Source organism: Salvelinus fontinalis, chromosome 23 (assembly GCF_029448725.1).
Source record: "Salvelinus fontinalis isolate EN_2023a chromosome 23, ASM2944872v1, whole genome shotgun sequence".
Taxonomy (NCBI): Eukaryota; Metazoa; Chordata; class Actinopteri; order Salmoniformes; family Salmonidae; genus Salvelinus; species Salvelinus fontinalis.
This window is the reverse complement of record NC_074687.1, coordinates 37,284,787-37,302,335: the sequence shown is the minus strand read 5'-3', so window position 1 is coordinate 37,302,335 and position 17,549 is coordinate 37,284,787. Positions and strand designations below refer to the sequence as shown.

The window sequence follows — 17,549 nt, the reverse complement described above, 5'->3', positions numbered from 1 at the left end:
CTTGGCCTACTACTATCTTAGTGTTGTGGATACTTAGCTAGGACACTTGTCCTACTACTATCTTAGTGTTGTGGATACTTAGCTAGGGCACTTGTCCTACTACTATCTTAGTGTTGTGGATACTTAGCTAGGGCACTTGTCCTACTACTATCTTAGTGTTGTGGATACTTAGCTAGGGCACTTGTCCTACTACTATCTTAGTGTTGTGGATACTTAGCTAGGGCACTTGTCCTACTACTATCTTAGTGTTGTGGATACTTAGCTAGGGAACTTGGCCTACTACTATCTTAGTGTTGTGGATACTTAGCTAGGACACTTGGCCTACTACTATCTTAGTGTTGTGGATACTTAGCTAGGGCACTTGGCCTACTACTATCTTAGTGTTGTGGATACTTAGCTAGGACACTTGGCCTACTACTATCTTAGTGTTGTGGATACTTAGCTAGGGCACTTGGCCTACTACTATCTTAGTGTTGTGGATACTTAGCTAGGGCACTTGGCCTACTACTATCTTAGTGTTGTGGATACTTAGCTAGGGCACTTGGCCTAGGCCAGTGGATCTGCTGTTTTCACATTTCCTTTGCCAAGGAGGGACATTTAACCCAAGGAATTTAACTAAGGCTTCTACTCCTGACCAGGCCTGTCTTACTGGATGGCCAACAGCCTTTTGGCTAAACCTCACCGAGGTCTCTGGTATGTATGCCTTTTCCTTCTCTCTCTATAGCAGTTTAGAACTGTGGAGAATTGCCTGGTTGGCTGGCTAACATTCCTGCCATAGAGGCCTTTTGGAAAACACTCAGTGTTTCCCCCGAAAGAGGAAAATAAATGACTCGACACATGAATGTGTTGTTAACTACTTACTAAACATTGACTTTACTTCACTGCTCTGCTAATATTAGCCACATTTTGCCCTGTGGGCTTGTATGAGCCATTGACATCCCTCATCTACACATCTCAGCATATTCTGATACAGCTCCGTAATGGATGGACTCTTATAATGACATGTTTTGCAGTCTTTAATTGGTAACCAATTTGTACGTTTGATTAGTTGCAAATGAAGCGAACAAGCCAGTAATTCTTCCATCCTTTGGTAACGATAAATGCCTGGCGAGGACTACGATTTAGTATTCCACTGAATTTAACACAAATAACAAGATGTGACCAATATTGTGTAAGTCTTTCTATCAGCCATGTGTCTAAAAATTAGTGTTGTTTACTCAGTTCCTGCTTTACTATTTGCAGGCTGGTTGGACTGTCTCCCGAGTTCAATTTAATGAACCTTGATCAGTCAAGAAACGGATGTCTGCACAGATGGCTCTAATTAGATTATTTTAATTGTACAAGGAATTCTATTCTTTGGAGTATAGCAGTCTGAAACATCACACTGTTGTAGCCATCCTCTCTAATAGAAAACAATCCTACAGTATCCTGATTTTTCCTAGATTCCCTGCCATAGCCAATCACAGAGGCCGTTATTGACAAGTCTCCAAGTGGATGATTTGGATCAGAACCCGATTCTGGAAGGAAAGCACTGTAGCCCATCTGACATTCTTCAGATTAGCTGGAGGGTGAAATCATGGTTAGATGGGATGGGACTCAGTTGTGGTTTCATGTGGGTGATTGGGCTGAGAAGGCATTTTGGTTCGGAGGAGATGTAGGTGGGAGGAAAGCCCAGTTTTCTTGACTTGTCATGAAGGTGGTGGCGGGGTTACAGTTATACAACAGTGAACATTTGATAGTACAGTTGCCTATTTGGGAAGAATCATAAGGAAGCATGATTGTTATCTGCTTAGTGTTCTCCACGAAGCCTGTATGGATGGAGCTTCATATAAACATAAAGCAAAATCAACAAGCGCAGCACTTACACAAATTACTGATTGGCTGAGAGAAATTGATGATAAAAAGATTGTAGGGGCTGTTTTGTTAGACTTTAGTGCGGCTTTTGACATTATCGATCATAGTCTGCTGCTGGAAAATCTTATGTGATTTGGTTTTACACCCTCTGCTATATTGTGGACAAAGTGTTACCTGTCTGACATAACACAGAGGGTTTTCCTTAATGGAAGCCTCTCTGACATAATCAGGAATTCCCCAGGGCAGCTATCTATGCCCCTTACATTTTTCAATCTTTACTAATGACATGCCAATGGCCTTGAGTAAAGCCAGTGTGTCTATATATGCGGATGACTCAACACTATACACGTCAGCTACTACAGCGATTGAAATGACTGCAACACTTAACCTCTCTGGGATATGTGGGACGGTAGCGTCCCACCTCGCAACATCCAGTGAAAATGCAGAGCGCCAAATTCAAATAAATTACTAAAAAAAAATAACTTTCATGAAATCACACATTCAATATACCAAATTAAAGCTACACTTGTTGTGAATCCAGCCAACGTGTCAGATTTAAAAAAATGCTTTACGGCGAAAACAAACAATGCTATTATCTGAGGATAGCACCCCTGCTAACAATCACAGACCATCATATTTCAACCTTCCAGGCGCGACACAAAACGCAGAAATAAAGATATAATTCATGCCTTACCTTTGACGAGCTTCTTCTGTTGGCACCTCACTATGTCCCATAAACATCACAAATGGTCCTTTTGTTCGATTAATTCCGTCGATATATATCCAAAATGTCAATTTATTTGGAGCGTTTGATCCAGAAAAACACTGGTTCCAACTTGCACAACGTGACTTCAAAATATCTCAAAAGTTACCTGTAAGCGTTGTCCAAACATTTCAAACTACTTTTGTAATACAGCTTTAGGTATTTTTTTACGTAAATAATCGATAAAATTGAAGACAGGATGATCTGTGTTCAATACCGGAGGAAAACAATGTGTAGCATGCTTTCTGGTCACGCGCCTCTAACAAACAGTACACTTCACTGGAGCCTCATTCTGAACATGGCTACTTCTTCATTGCTCAAAGGAAAAACCTCAACCAATTTCTAAAGACTGTTGATATCCAGTGGAAGCGATAGGAACTGCAGGAACATCCCTTAGAAATCTGGATTCCCAATGAAAACCCATTGAAAAGAGAGTGACCTCCCCCCCAAAAAATCTGAATGGTTTGTCCTCTGGGTTTTGCCTGCCAAATAAGTTCTGTTATAGTCACAGACATGATTCAAACAGTTTTAGAAACTTCAGAGTGTTTTCTATCCAACACTAATAATAGTATGCATATATTAGCATCTGGGACTGAGTAGGAGACCGTTTTCTCTGGGCACGCTTTTCATCCAAACGTGAAAATACTGCCCCCTATCCTAGAGAAGTTAACAAAGAACTGCAGTTAGTTTCAGAATTGGTAGCAAGGAATAAGTTCGTCCTAAATATTTCAAAAATTAAAGCATTGTATTTGGGACAAATCATTCAAAAACCTCAACAAAACCTTGTTATAAATAATGTGGAAATTGAGCAAGTTGAGGTGACTAAACTGCTTGGAGTAACCTGTCATGGTCAAAACAAATTGATACAACAGTAGCTAAGATGGGGGAGAAGTCTGTCCATAATAAAGCGCTGCTCTGCATTCTAACAACACTATCAACAAGGCAGGTCCTACAGGCCCTAGTTTTGTCAGACCAGCACTACCATTCAGTTGTGTGGTCAGGAGCCACAAAGAGGGACTTAGGAAAATGTCAATTAGCTTAGAACAGGGCAGCACGGCTGGCCCTTGGATGTACACAGAGAGCTAACATTAGTAATATGCATGTCATTCTCTCCTGTCTCAAAGTGGAGGAGAGATTGACTTCATCACTACTTGTATTTGTGAGAGGTATTGACATGTTGAATGCATTATAATGTTTTTGAAAATCGTATAACTGCCTTCATTTTGCTGGTCCTCATGAAGAGTAGCTGCTGCCTTGGCAGCATCTAATGGAGATCCATAATACATACAAATACAAAAGGATACCTTAGAGAGTCACATGGCTAATAAAAGATCACGTGATATGTTTTTCCTTGTTTTAGTGAAGAGATGAACATTTAATGTAGTGCAGTAAGTGTATCAAGTGATTTCAATTCCATCTGACATTTCTGCAGTCCTACGATTGTGCAAATGTTGTTCATAGGTTGCTTACTCATTTCCTCTGCAAATCCCAACTCTGATGACCAGCGACAGCTGACAGTGTTAGCAACATGTTTTTAACCTCTTATTATTATTCACTCCCAGAACAGCACTGCGGTACTTTCAAAGGGTCCAAAAAGGTTAGGGCTCAATAATAGTTGTTCTATAGGGGTATATAGTGGGGTGAGATACTGTGAGACTGTGGCCTTGTGTTGGGGACAGATTGAAGCCCGGTCAAGGTCCTAACTTGCTGCACCACAGATAATATGATGAACACTCTTTGAAGTGAGCAGTTGAGAGGAGAGAACGATTTCCTACTAGCCTTTGATCTACAAAAGAAGGCAGGTGTCTGTGTTTGGATGGGACGGTAGTCTCTCTGTTTTGCCTCCCCTCTGTCAGTCTGACTTGTTTACCTTGTATAGACCTACAGTGTACTAGTAGAGAAAAGCACAGACTGTTCTGTGTTCTTGAACCCAGATCAGATGGCATTGTTCACACATTTCCCTAGGTGCCATAACAAAGACTGTAGAAGAACAGATCATTGTAATGAACAGATGAACAGAACCGGCAGGACCCCATTCTGTGTAGTGTACTATTCAATTCAATAATAGAAAAAGACAATACAAGTAAAAGTTGTCTTGTAAAAATGTTGTGCCAGGTCTCTCTCCATTTAGAGACATCAGTATCAAGCCCATCTGTCAGTCTGGACTTCATCACATCATCTGGCAAGTCACCATACATGTTTCTGTGAACACATACTGTTCTATCACCAATGGCAGTTAGTGATAGTGTATGTTTGTGTGTCAGATATCACCTATGTTGAAGTTTTAACAAGTCAGACTAAACCCACCGAATTCTTGTTCTCCCAATCGACAACGGTTGGTGAGCATGAACAGGCTGGGGATGAGGCCGTTGCCAGCGCCCCCGCATAGCACCGTATATCAGCTCCTGGCCCCTCGTCAAATATACTGGTCGGGCACACACACAAACACACGCACAGAGCACTGATTACATTGTCAATGGTAGTTATGATTAGCCTGGTGGAACCAGCCTGACCGCTGCGTTCAACTTTCTATCTTTCTAACACAGCGATCAGGCTGGTTCCACCAGGCTAGGTTATGCCCTGGACATTATATGATTTTAGAAGTAGAACATGAGCAACAAATATTGTCTTATGCTTCACAATTGGTTTATCAAATGTATCAAAATAGTGAATTGGATTACCTTCTGCATTTTAGGGGTCTGGCCGGATACTTGCCAACAAGTGGCTGACTGTTCCATTCAAAGAATGCTCACTGCGAGGGCATGATGTTGATGAGGGACCCCTTGCTGGTCTTCTCTATGCTGCATGTTTGGCTGGAATCTGGACATCTCTCGAACAACTGTAGCAGGCAATATTATTTAGGTGGTGTTGACTGGGAGGGCCTGTGACAGGGTGATAAAATAGACAGCCAAGTGGTAAATTGCATTTTGTTCTAAAGAAAGGACAAAGCGTTTTGCTAATGCACTTCACAACCAAAATGATTAGTTGTATCTACTGGGCTGTGGAATTGGCCTACTATTTTATTTATTTATTTTATTCAGAAATCATTTTTAAATGTCATGAAAAGCACACAGTTTATTAAGAAAAAAGTTGGGTACCAAAAGTACTCTTTCGGCCTCCCGGGTGGCGCAGTGGTCTAGGGCACTGCATCGCAGTGCTAACTGCGCCACCAGAGTCTCTGGGTTCGCGCCCAGGCTCTGTCGCAGCCGGCCGCGACCGGGAGGTCCGTGGGGCGACGCACAATTGGCATAGCGTCGTCCGGGGTAGGGAGGGTTTGGCCGGTAGGGATATCCTTGTCTCATCGCGCTCCAGCGACTCCTGTGGCGGGCCGGGCGCAGTGCGCGCCAGCCAAGGGGGCCAGGTACACGGTGTTTCCTCCGACACATTGGTGCGGCTGGCTTCCGGGTTGGAGGCGCGCTGTGTTAAGAAGCAGTACGGCTGGTTGGGTTGTGCTTCGGAGGACTCATGGCTTTCGACCTTCGTCTCTCCCGAGCCCGTACGGGAGTTGTAGCGAAGAGACAGGGTAGTAATTACTAGCGATTGGATACCACGAAAATTGGGGGGAAAATGGGATAAAAATAAAAATAAATAAAAAAAAGTACTCTTTCCATAGTGTTTGGATATGCTAACCTATACACACACTTTGATAACATATATCTGTAGTACATTTTATGTCCATGATCAAACACACAACCCACTGGGCTCCGACTTCAGTTCAACATTTAGTTTTGATTTATATTTGGTTTAGTTGTCAACTAATGTGATGTCGATGTGAACTCAACAACAAAAATGCACCATGTCATTGGATGTAGTTGAACAGTTGGTTGAAAAAATAGATATGAAATTCCCTTACATTGATGACTTTCTTTCAAATCCAATCAGTGTTCCACATTCAACGTCATCACCAGTGTGTTCGAGACCACCTAAAACCAGAACGATTTAATGACAAGACCGGAGCAAATCGAGTTCGAGTCCAGACCGACACCGGTTAGCTGACATGACTAATTGAGTGACTGGCATAACAAGAGAAACTGCTAATGCACAACCAAATGTCGAAATTGCACCTTGTGTATTCTACATGAAACGTGTCGTCCTTTGCAGCTCAGTTGGTAGAGCTTGTAATGACAGGGTAGTGGGTTTGATTCCCAGGAGCACCCAAATGTAAAATCTATGCGCACATTACAGTAAGTCGCTTTTGATAAAAGCGTCTGCTAAATGGCATGTATTATACACTGAGTGTACAAAACATTAGGAACACCGGCTCTTTCCATGAGACTGACCAGGTGAATCCAGATGAAAGCTATGATCTCTTATTGATGTCACTTGTTAAATCTACTTCAATCAGTGTAGATGAATGGGAGGAGACCGGTTAAAGATGGATTTTTAACCATTGAGATAATTGAGACATGGATTGTGTATGTGTGCCATTCAGAGGGTGAATGGGCAAGACAAAAGATTGAAGTGCCTTTGAACATGGGTATGGTAGTAGGTGCCAGGCACTCTGGTTTGTGTCAAGAACTGCAACTTTGCTGGGTTTTTCACATATCAAGAATGGTCCGCCACTCAAAGGATATCCAGCCAACTTGACACAGCTGTGGGGAGCAATAGAGTCAACATGGGTCAGCATCCCGGTGGAACTACTTTCGACACCTTGTAGAGTCCATGCCTGGACGAATTGAGGCTGTTCTGAAGGCAAAAGGGGGGGTGCAGCTCAAATATTAGGAAGGTGTTCCAAATTTTTAGTATACACAGTATACACAGTATATATATATACAAATATACATACACTGTGTATACTAAAAATTTGGATTTAGGAAGGTGTTCCTAATTTTGGATGGCACATCTAGGAGTCTTGGTGGTTGCTAACGTCTTCCATTTAAGAATGATGGAGGCAACTGTGTTCTTGGGGACCTTCAATGCTGCAGACATTTTTTGGTAGCATTCCCCAGAACTGCCTCGGAGCTCTACGGACAATTCCTTCGACCTCATGGCTTGGTTTTTTCTCTGACATGCACTGTCAGCTGTGGGACCTGATATAGACAGGAGTGTGCCTTTCTAAATCATGTCCCATCAATTGAATTTACCACAGGTGGATTCCAATCAAGTTGTAGAAACATCTCAAGGATGATCAATGGAAACAGAATGCATCTGAGCTCAATTTCGAGTCGCATAGCAAAGGGTCTGAATACTTATGTAAATAAGGTACAGTACCAGTCAAACGTTTTGAAACCTAAGGGGGTTTCTTACTTTTTACTATTTTCTACATTGTAAAAACTATGAAATAACACTAATGGAATCATGTAGTAACCAAAGAATTGTTAAATAAATCAGTGGGAACCACACATGCGGAGATTATCCGTTCACATACTCTGCGTCTCACAAAGACACGGCGGTTGGAACCAAAAATCTCAAAAGGACAGATTTCCACCGGTCTAATGTCCATTGCCCATGTTTCTTGGCCCATGCAAATCTCTTCTTATTGGTGTTCTTTAGTAGTGGTTTCTTTTCAGCAATTCGACCATGAAGGCCTGATTCATGCAGTCTCCTCTGAACAGTTGATGTTGAAATGTGTCTGTTACTTGAACTCTGTGAAGCATTTATCTGGCAACTCTAATGAAGTTATCCTCTGCAGCAGAGGTAACTCTGGGTCTTCCTTTCCTGTGGCGGTCCTCATGAGAGCCAGTTTCATCATAGCGCTTGATGGTTTTTGCTACTGCACTTGAAGATATACAGTTGTCGGAAGTTTGCATACACTTAGGTTGGAGTCATTAAACCTCGTTTTTCAACCACTCCACAAATTTCTTGTTAACAAGCTATAGTTTTGGCAAGTCGGTTAGGACATCTACTTTGTGCATGACACAAGTCATTTTTTCCAACAATTGTTTACAGACATATTATTTCACTTATAATTCACTGTATCACAGTTCCAGTGGGTCAGAAGTTTACATACACTAAGTTGACTGTGCCTTTAAACTGCTTGGAAAATTCCAGAAAAGGATGTCACGGCTTTAGAAGCTTCTGATAGGCTTATTGGCATAATTTGAGTCAATTGGGGGTGTACCTGTGGATGCATTTCAAGGCCTACCTTCAAACTCAGTGCCTCTGCTTGACATCATGGGAAAATCAAAAGAAATCAGCCAAGACCTCAGAAAAAAAATTGTAGACCTCCACAAGTCTGGTTCAACTTTTTAGCAATTTCCAAATGTCTGAAGGTACCACGTTCATCTGTACACACAATAGTACGCAGTATAAAGACCATGGGACCACGCAGCCGTCATACGGCTCAGGAAGGAGACGCGTTCTGTCTCCTAGAGATTAGAGGTCGACCGATTAATCGGAATGGCCGATTTGAGATGAATGTACTTTGATGCGAAAAGTGCAAATCATTCCCAAAACAACAGCAAAGGACCTTGTGAAGATGTTGGAGGAAACAGGTACAAAAGTATCTATATCCACAGTAAAACGAGTCCTATATCGACATAACCTGAAAGGCCGCTCAGCGAGGAAGAAGCCACTGCTCCAAAACCGCTATAAAAAAGCCAGACTACGGTTTGCAACTGCACATTGGGACAAAGATCGTACTTTTTGGAGAAATGTCCTCTGGTCTGATGAAACAAAAATGGAACTGTTTGGCCATAATGACCATTGATATGTTTGGAGGTTAAAGGGGGAGCCTTTCACACCATCCCAACCGTGAAGCACGGGGGTGGCAGCATCATTTTGTGGGTGTGCTTTGCTGCAGGAGGGACTGGTGCACTTCACAAAATAGATGGCATCATGAGGTAGGAAAATGATGTGGATATATTGAAGCAACATCTCAAGACATCAGTCAGGAAGTTAAAGCTTGGTCGCAAATGGGTCTTCCAAATGGACAATGACCCCAAGCATACTTCCAAAGTTGTGGCAAAATGGCTTAAGGACAACAAAGTCAAGGTATTAGAGTGGCCATCACAAAGCCCTGACCTCAATCCTATAGAAAATTTGTGGGCAGAACTGAAAAGCGTGTGCGAGCAAGGAGGCCTACAAACATGACTCAGTTACTCCAGCTCTGTTCGGAAGAATGGGCCAAAATTCACCCAAATTATTGTGGGAAGCTTATGGAAGGCTTCCCAGAACGTTTGACCCAAGTTAAACAATTTGAAGGCAATGCTACCAAATACTAATTGAGTGTATGTAAACTTCTGACCCACTGGGAATGTGATGAAAGAAATAAAAGCTGAAATAAATCATTCTCTCTACTATTATTCTGACATTGCACATTCTTAAAATAAAGTGGTGATCCTAACTGACCTAAAACTGGGAATTTTTACTAGGATTAAATGTCAGGAATTGTGAAAACTGAGTTTAAATGTATTTGGCTAAAGTGTATGTAAACTTCCGACTTCAACTGTATATGCGGCTGTCATAGTTTTTATGTCTTCACTCTTTTTCTACAATGTAGAAAAGAGTAAAAATCGAGAGAATTCCTGGAATGAGTAGGTGTGCCCAAACTGTGACTGATAATGTATGTACTGTGCTTTAGCTGAGATTATTCTTTACACAGTCACAAGGGTACTTGTCGCACTGAGTCAAAGCCTAATTCCGTTACTGTGGAATTGTGTGTGTGCGTGCGTGTGTGTGTGTGTGTGGAAGGGCTTTGGCTGGATGAATCAACAGGCCCAGGGAGACTCACGGATGTCTGTGCTTGTTCCAGTGCCATAATCAACAGCACCACAGCAAGCAGCAGTCCACCTTACTTCCCCATCATCATCTGCCCATGACAGGGATTTTGGCTGCTACTACCATGACTGAAAACCGGTATGCTTTTTCCCCCGTATAGCCTACAGTCTCAACATTAAGACTAGGCCTATTTTTGTATATGGCTAATCATGCACTCTTTCTTTGTGCAGCTCTAGTGAAGGAAATGCAAATACGCGAGTAACATCAATGGTAAAGCACTGCATCGTTCACTTTTTATTTGTTTATTTTGTCCTTTGTTGTCTGTTTTGGCTAATGAGGTCTGTCCCATTAAGGGGATTTAACGATCACATTTTATAATGGACCTATTGGATTTGACATCCTTGGGAGCAGGCAGCGTTCAGTAAATAGTCAACACCTTTTCAACAGTTGGAGAGAAGAGAGACAGTATTTACACAGATGTATTACTGTCGATCCATGACACAGGAAAGAGATGACGGTTTGACTAATAAGATATTTTTGAAGGGTATGATTTATTGTAGCTCCGTAGAGTGTAATCACTTCTGCAGCATTCTCTTTGTTATTTTAGCTGATGTTGTCTTTTTGGCCATTTGATTTGGTTTTAAACTGAGGGAATACAATGTTTTGGACATTAAAATGCTGACAAGTTAAGATTGTCATACAAGATGTATATATTCTATGACATAGATTTTTGGTTGAACCTCGACTCACGTTGGTTGAGCGCCCTCCACTTCTTTCCTTGAGATTGTCTTAAAGACATCCAGTTTTTTCTGCATGGTGTTTTTAATAAAAATTCTAATACAAATATTAGAAAAAAGATTTTGGGATGATGAAACTTAAAACGACTATAACCAGATACAAAGTATGTAAAATAAAAAAAATTAAAAAAGATAATGGACCTATATATTTCTAAATAAGATCATCTTTGAGAACTAACAATCACCAAAATAAAAACTAGACAGTCAGGGAGAATCTAAAATTCCAGGAATATTTTTGTCATGGAATTGGGCCCCCATTGATTGTGTTATAATGTTTAAGTCACTCAGAGAGCATAAGAACACGGCATAAGCCATTGCAAAATGTGTAGAATTGCAGGAAATTAGCTTTAAAACTTGCAATTCTCTCAGCCCCATGTCAAAAATGTGTAGAATTGCAGGAAATGTGATTTAAAACTGAATTTGTTTTTCTTAGATCCATGACAAAATGTGTAGAGTTGTAGGACATTTGCTTTAATACAGCAAAGAATTATCTCCACACCCCGCCAAGCCCACCACGTAAGCCCCATTTTAATCCAGATAAAAACCCTGGAACTATGTGAGGACAAACTCCCACTATTGGTGAAGGGGACTAGCCATGACTTTTCTGATGTGTTTCTCAGTCTGTTTCTTTGTCAGTGTAAATGCCTCCAAAAAAAGCAGTAAGGCTGCTTTATTCTTGGCAAAAGATCTTATCTGATTGGTCAAAGATCAATTAGTGGCAAAAGATCAGAATTGGGCTGCCTGTGTAAACACAGCCAATGAGACTTGCATGCAAAGGGATTCTTGGGATTTTTAGCATGCTGTGTTATCAATGGACATTGTTTGGTGACATTTCTCCTCGTGTCAAAATAACCCAGAGCTAAGCCCTGCTGGGAAACTGATGTTTGACTAGAGTCTGTTCACAATATGCTAGACACAAGTATCATTCATTATCCCTGCTTAGAGCTGAAGTCATTCTCTTGACCAGTGGTACAAACTGTACAAAAGTGACAATGTAAATCAAACACAGGCCACACTACAAAAGCATACAACCTCAAACAGGAACCAGCTATTTCAAATGTAATCATTTTATGTTTTTCCCTGAATCAAGCCAATACCTAGAATTTGGTGAGAAGTTGAGCTACAAGGATAGGGCTGACTCAATGTCAGCGCAACTTCCCCTTCAAGCTAAACATAACATAGCTAGCTTCCTGTATGCACAAGCTAAGCTCCTGATGTGATGTTCAACAGTTTTCAGTGCAGAGGATGTACTGACTTCTGTTGTTGCAGAAACATTAGCCTATTCAATCAGCTCAGAACTTCTGTCTCCAGACTAGCCTCCAAATAGTGGCCAAATATATCATCATTCAAATGGTCATAGGTCTACTGAGTGCATTGCATTCCAACTTAAAAAGAGAAGCTAACAAATTATTATAATTTCTGAACTCAAAATGTCACATCTTTGCAATGTTTTAGCAGTGAATTTTGTAACAACATTTCTAGGTGTGTGTTGTCTTTTTTAGTGTAGGGCGGCCATATTTTTGAGTGGTAGTAAACAACTTTGGTGTTGTTGGTCCTTTTATAGCTCAGTTAGTAGAGCATGGCCCTTGTAGCGCCAGGGTTGTTGGTTCGGTTCCTGGGGCCACCCATACGTAAAATGTATGCGCGCATGACTAAGTCGCTGTGGATAAAATTGTCAGGGCCTTTTAAGAAAGTATTCATACCCCTTGACTTATTCCACATTTTGTGGATGGATTATTATTAAAAAAAAATTCTCTCACCCATTTACACACATCATAATAACAAAGTGCAAACATGTTTTTAGAATTTACAATCGATTTCTGCACATTTATTGATAAATACAGAAATATCTAATTTATATCAGTTATCACACCCCTGAGTCACTTCGTAGAAGCACCTTTGGCAGCGAGTCTTTCTGGGTAAGTCTCTAAGAGCTTTTCACGCCTGGACTGTGTAACATTTGCCCGTTATTCTTTTTAAAATTCTTCAAGCTCTTTTGATCATTGCTAGTCAACCATTTTCAGTTCTTGCCATAGATTTTCAAGTAGATTTAAGTCAAAAATAACTTGGCCGCTCAGGAACATTCACTGTCTTCTTGGTAAGAAACTCCCATGTAGATTTGGCCTTGTGTTTTAGGTAATTCTCCTGCTGAAAGGAGAATTCATCTCCCAGTGTCTGGTGGAAAGCAGACTGAACCAGGTTTTCCTCTACGATTTTGCCTGTGCTTACCTCCATTCTGTAATCCTTAACGATTACAAGCATACCCATAACTTGATGCACCTACTACTATGCTTGAAAATATGGAGAGAGGTACTCTGTAATGTGTTATCTTGGATTTGCCCCAAATATAACACTTTGTTGTTGTTGATCCATCCTCAATTTTCTCCTATCACAGCCATTAAACTCTGTAACTATTTTAAAGCCACCATTGGCCTCATGGTGAAATCCTTGAGTGGTTTCCTTCCTCTCTGGCAACTGAGTTAGGAAGGACACCTGTACCTTTGTATTGACTGGGTGTATTGACACACCATCCAAAGTGTAATTAATAACTTCACCATGCTCAAAGGGATATTCAATGTCTTATTTTTTTTCAATAAGTGCCATTCTTTGCGTGGCATTGGAAAACCTCTCTGGTCTTTGTGGTTGAATCTGTGTTTGAAATTCACTGCTCGACTGATGGACCTTAAAGATAATTGTATGTGTGGGATACAGCGATGAGGTTGTCATTCAGAAATCATGTTAATCATTTGCATGAACTGCAATAATAGTGTTTATGTGACTTGTTAAGCAAATGTTTACTCATGGACTTATTTAGGCTTAACATAACAAAGGGGTTGAGTACTTACTGACTCAAGACTTTTCAGCTTTCCATTTTTAATAAAAATGTAACAAATAAAAATAAACATAATTCCACTTTGACATTAAGGGGTATTGTGTGTGCCAGTAACGACAAAAATCACAATTTATTCCATGTTAAATCCAGGCTGTAACACAACAAAATGTGGAAAAGTTAGTGGTGTGGTATACTTTCTGAAGACAATGTATATTATATACTGAACAAAAATATAAACGCAACATGTAAAGGTCCCATGTTTCATGACCTGAAGTAAAAGATCCCAGAAATTTCCCATACTCACAAAAAGCTTATTTCGCTGACATTTTGGGTAAAAATGTGTTAACTTCCATGTTAGTGAGCATTTCTCCTTTGCCAAGATAATCCATCCACCTGACAGCTGTAGCATATCAAGAAACTGATTAAACAGCATGATCATTACACAGGTGCACCTTGTGCTGGGGACAATAAAAGTCCACTCTAAAATGTGCAGTTTTGTCACACAACACAATGCCACAGATGTCTCAAGTTTTGAAGGAGCATGCAATTAGTATGTGGACATTCCTGCAGTCATTATACTAACTGGTTTTCTGATCCATTCCCCTACCTTCATTTTGCATATCTGTATTCGCAGTTATGTGAAATCCATAGCTTAGGGCCTAATACATTTTTTTCAATTGACACATTTCCTTATATGAACTGTAACTCAGTAAAATCTTTTAAATTGTTGCAAGTTGAGTTTATATTTTTGTTCAGTGTATATTTCTTATATTATTGTACAACAGGCGATGTTCCAGGTCCTATCTGTGCCCAGAGACGATAGTCACAGTAACAAGATTTAAGAGATTAAACTCATTACTAATCAAGTCTAGGAAGGAGAGCTTCCAACAAGCACTGTTGTGACATCCAATGCTGCTTTTTGTAGCTGTCTGTTGCCACGCCATCTAGACAGGGATAGACAGCACATCACCTGTACGTTACTCATTCTATGCATGCACTGCACTGGTGGTGTTTTACCATGAAATGCATTAATCCACAATAGGCCGATACTCTCCATGTCTTCCTAGATTGATGAGGAGGAAGGGATCTGTTAGAGAGCCATACTTTTCTAAATAGGCTCAGGTTTTGTCTGGGCTTAGTTCCTAGTTGGTTAAAGATGGGGGCTGGTAACATAGATCAGACTGTGTGTGTAGTACAATATGTTCATGAGAGAGCGCGTGTGTGTGTGGGGGGGGAGACCAGGCTACAGATGTATCCTGTTGTTGAAATAAGGAATCCTCCTGAATCAGCTCTTTCCTGTAAGAACTAGGCCTACACTCACTATGGTAACTATGGTGTAAGGTTAGAGAAAGTGGTGATCAGGCCCAACGTACTGATAATCATACCCTGTGTGAGGGAGCAGCTTGGAAACAAGTCCACTCATTCTACCCTATCAGCGTGTCTTTTTACACAGCCAGTTGTTCGGCAGGTAGCCTAGCGGTTAAGAGTTGTTGGGCTGGTAACTGAAAGGTCGCTGGTTCAAATTTCAGTGCTGACTAGGTGAAAAATATGTTGTGGGTTTTCGAGGGTGTCTCAGGATATGTCTGGGATATGCCAAAGACATTTTTTTCCAATTCACACATTCGTATAATCCACACTTGTGCATGTGTGAAATAGGACAAATGTAAGCATCCACCAGTTATTACCAAATGTACTCCTGTATCAGATGTAGTCCTACCAGTTGTCTGTTTCTGTCTTTTGGTTTCAGCCACTTCAGAGGAGTAGACTGCCTGCTGTGTTACGCTGCCTGCTGTGAGATAGAAAATGAAAACCAGAATTTCCACTCTAGTCCTCAGGGTCCAATTTAACCTGAACCGTGTGTCCCTGTCCCTCAGCCTATGCTAGATCAATACTGAGGCAGGGTGACAGCTATCTCACACAATGACTCTACACAATACTTAGGTGTCAGCCTGCCTGGAACTATGGACAGACTGATGAGAGCTTTTTTTTTTGTCTGGTCAGCTGAAGATGGATCAGCCATGTTTGTATGGAATCTCTTACAGTATGATGACTTAGATGATGTAACCATTGCATGTCAGATGATTATACTGACTGTTCATTCCATATCCATTCAAAACATATCTAGGCCTAACAATTGTAAGAGCTAGGTTACATCCTAGACTAGTTTGCGTTCCAGATCCTGCATATACATTGTGTCTTGCTTGTATTGATTTGGTATCCCCACCCAATTTGGCGTCATTAACGAATGTATCATAATGGTAATTAGAATGGATGCAGAGGGATTTATGTTGCCTGTGGGATGGCTAGTTTTCCTGCTGCAATCGAGATGCTGATTACTGTCATGAATTAACTGAACACACAGCGATCTGCCACACAACAGAACTGAATCATATACAAGGCGGAGTGGACAAGAAATGTTAATTGGGTGTCCTGTGTCTTTTCTCGTCTCTGTCTGTGAGACAAGGGCAATGGGAAAAACCTCAGGCATGCATCACTGAGCCAATTATACTGGGTGAGTTTGCTCTTTGGCTGGGTGAGAGACCGAGACATGCAGAGTAGGGATAGGAGGCCAGACACCACTGCACTGCTGGGTGGAATATGAGTGAAATACAGAGTCGAGCAGAATTGAGATGTCGCCTTTCTCACCATAACAAACATCATAATTAAAGAGATTGTCTTGTACGTTTGTGTACTTTTTAGCCAGTAAAATCAAATCAAAGACCTTACAGTGAAATGCTTACTTACAAGCCCTTAATCAACAATGCAATTTTAAGAAAAGACCTACAAATAAGTAAGATATATGAATAACAAATTAAAGAGTAGCAGTAAATAACAATAGCAGGGCAGGGGGTACCGGTACAGGGTCAATGTGCGGGGGCACCGGTGTCGAGGTAATTGAGGTAATTATGTAGATGTAGGCAGAGTTATTACAGTGGCAATGCATAGATAACAGAGAGTAGCAGCAGCAGTTCTGTAGCAGCAGAGTAGTTCTGAAAGTAGCGCTCACGAGCAAAAAGTGTTCCCCGAATATTGAGTACTACGTCACATACAGTGGGGTCTGGAATGATTGACACCCTTGATGAAGATGAGCAATAATGACTGTATAAAATACATAATTCAAATACTGAGCTATATTGTATGCAAACAAAAATGGGAAATTACAATTGCTCAGAGAAAGAGTGTTTAACAAGTAATGTTTTTGTTTTTTTAAAGGTAGGGGTCATAATTATTGACACCCCTAAAGATTCTTATAAATAAAGTAGTCAAAAGTTTAGTATTTGTTCCCGTAATCCTAGCACGCAATGAATACATCAAGCTTCTGACTACAAACTTGTTGGATGCATTTGCAGTTCGTTTTGGTTGTGTTCCAGATCATTTTGTGCCCAATAGAAATGGTAAATAATGTATTGTGTCATTTTGTAGTCACTTTTATTATAAATAAGAATATAATATGTTTCTAAACACTTCTACATTAATGTGCTACTAGGGCTGGGTGGCAATGTTGCGCAGATACTTTCGCACTTCCACGCAGATTAAATATCTGAGTTTTCCTCTTTAGTTAACACTATCAAAGTTTTGCCCTACTGTGGGAATAGTGCTCAAATCAACTCAATATTAGCCACCTCCAATGTAACATACCGAA

General features: G+C 40.8%; 1 protein-coding gene across 9 annotated transcripts in view; it reads left to right on the top strand.

Moving 5' to 3' along the window:
• LOC129821239 (oxysterol-binding protein-related protein 6-like) overlaps positions 1-17,549 on the top strand; it is a 58,345-nt gene that overhangs the window by 7,870 nt on the left and 32,926 nt on the right. Inside the window, exons 2-3 of one of the 9 annotated variants that reach the window (XM_055878668.1) lie at positions 10,250-10,414; positions 10,507-10,546. The exons of 6 other annotated variants lie outside the window; for them this stretch is intronic. The gene's annotated coding sequence lies outside the window, so the exon portion shown is untranslated. The remainder of the gene's footprint in view (positions 1-10,249; positions 10,415-10,506; positions 10,547-17,549) is intronic. 2 more of the 9 variants (XM_055878667.1, XM_055878666.1) reach the window with 2 other exon arrangements.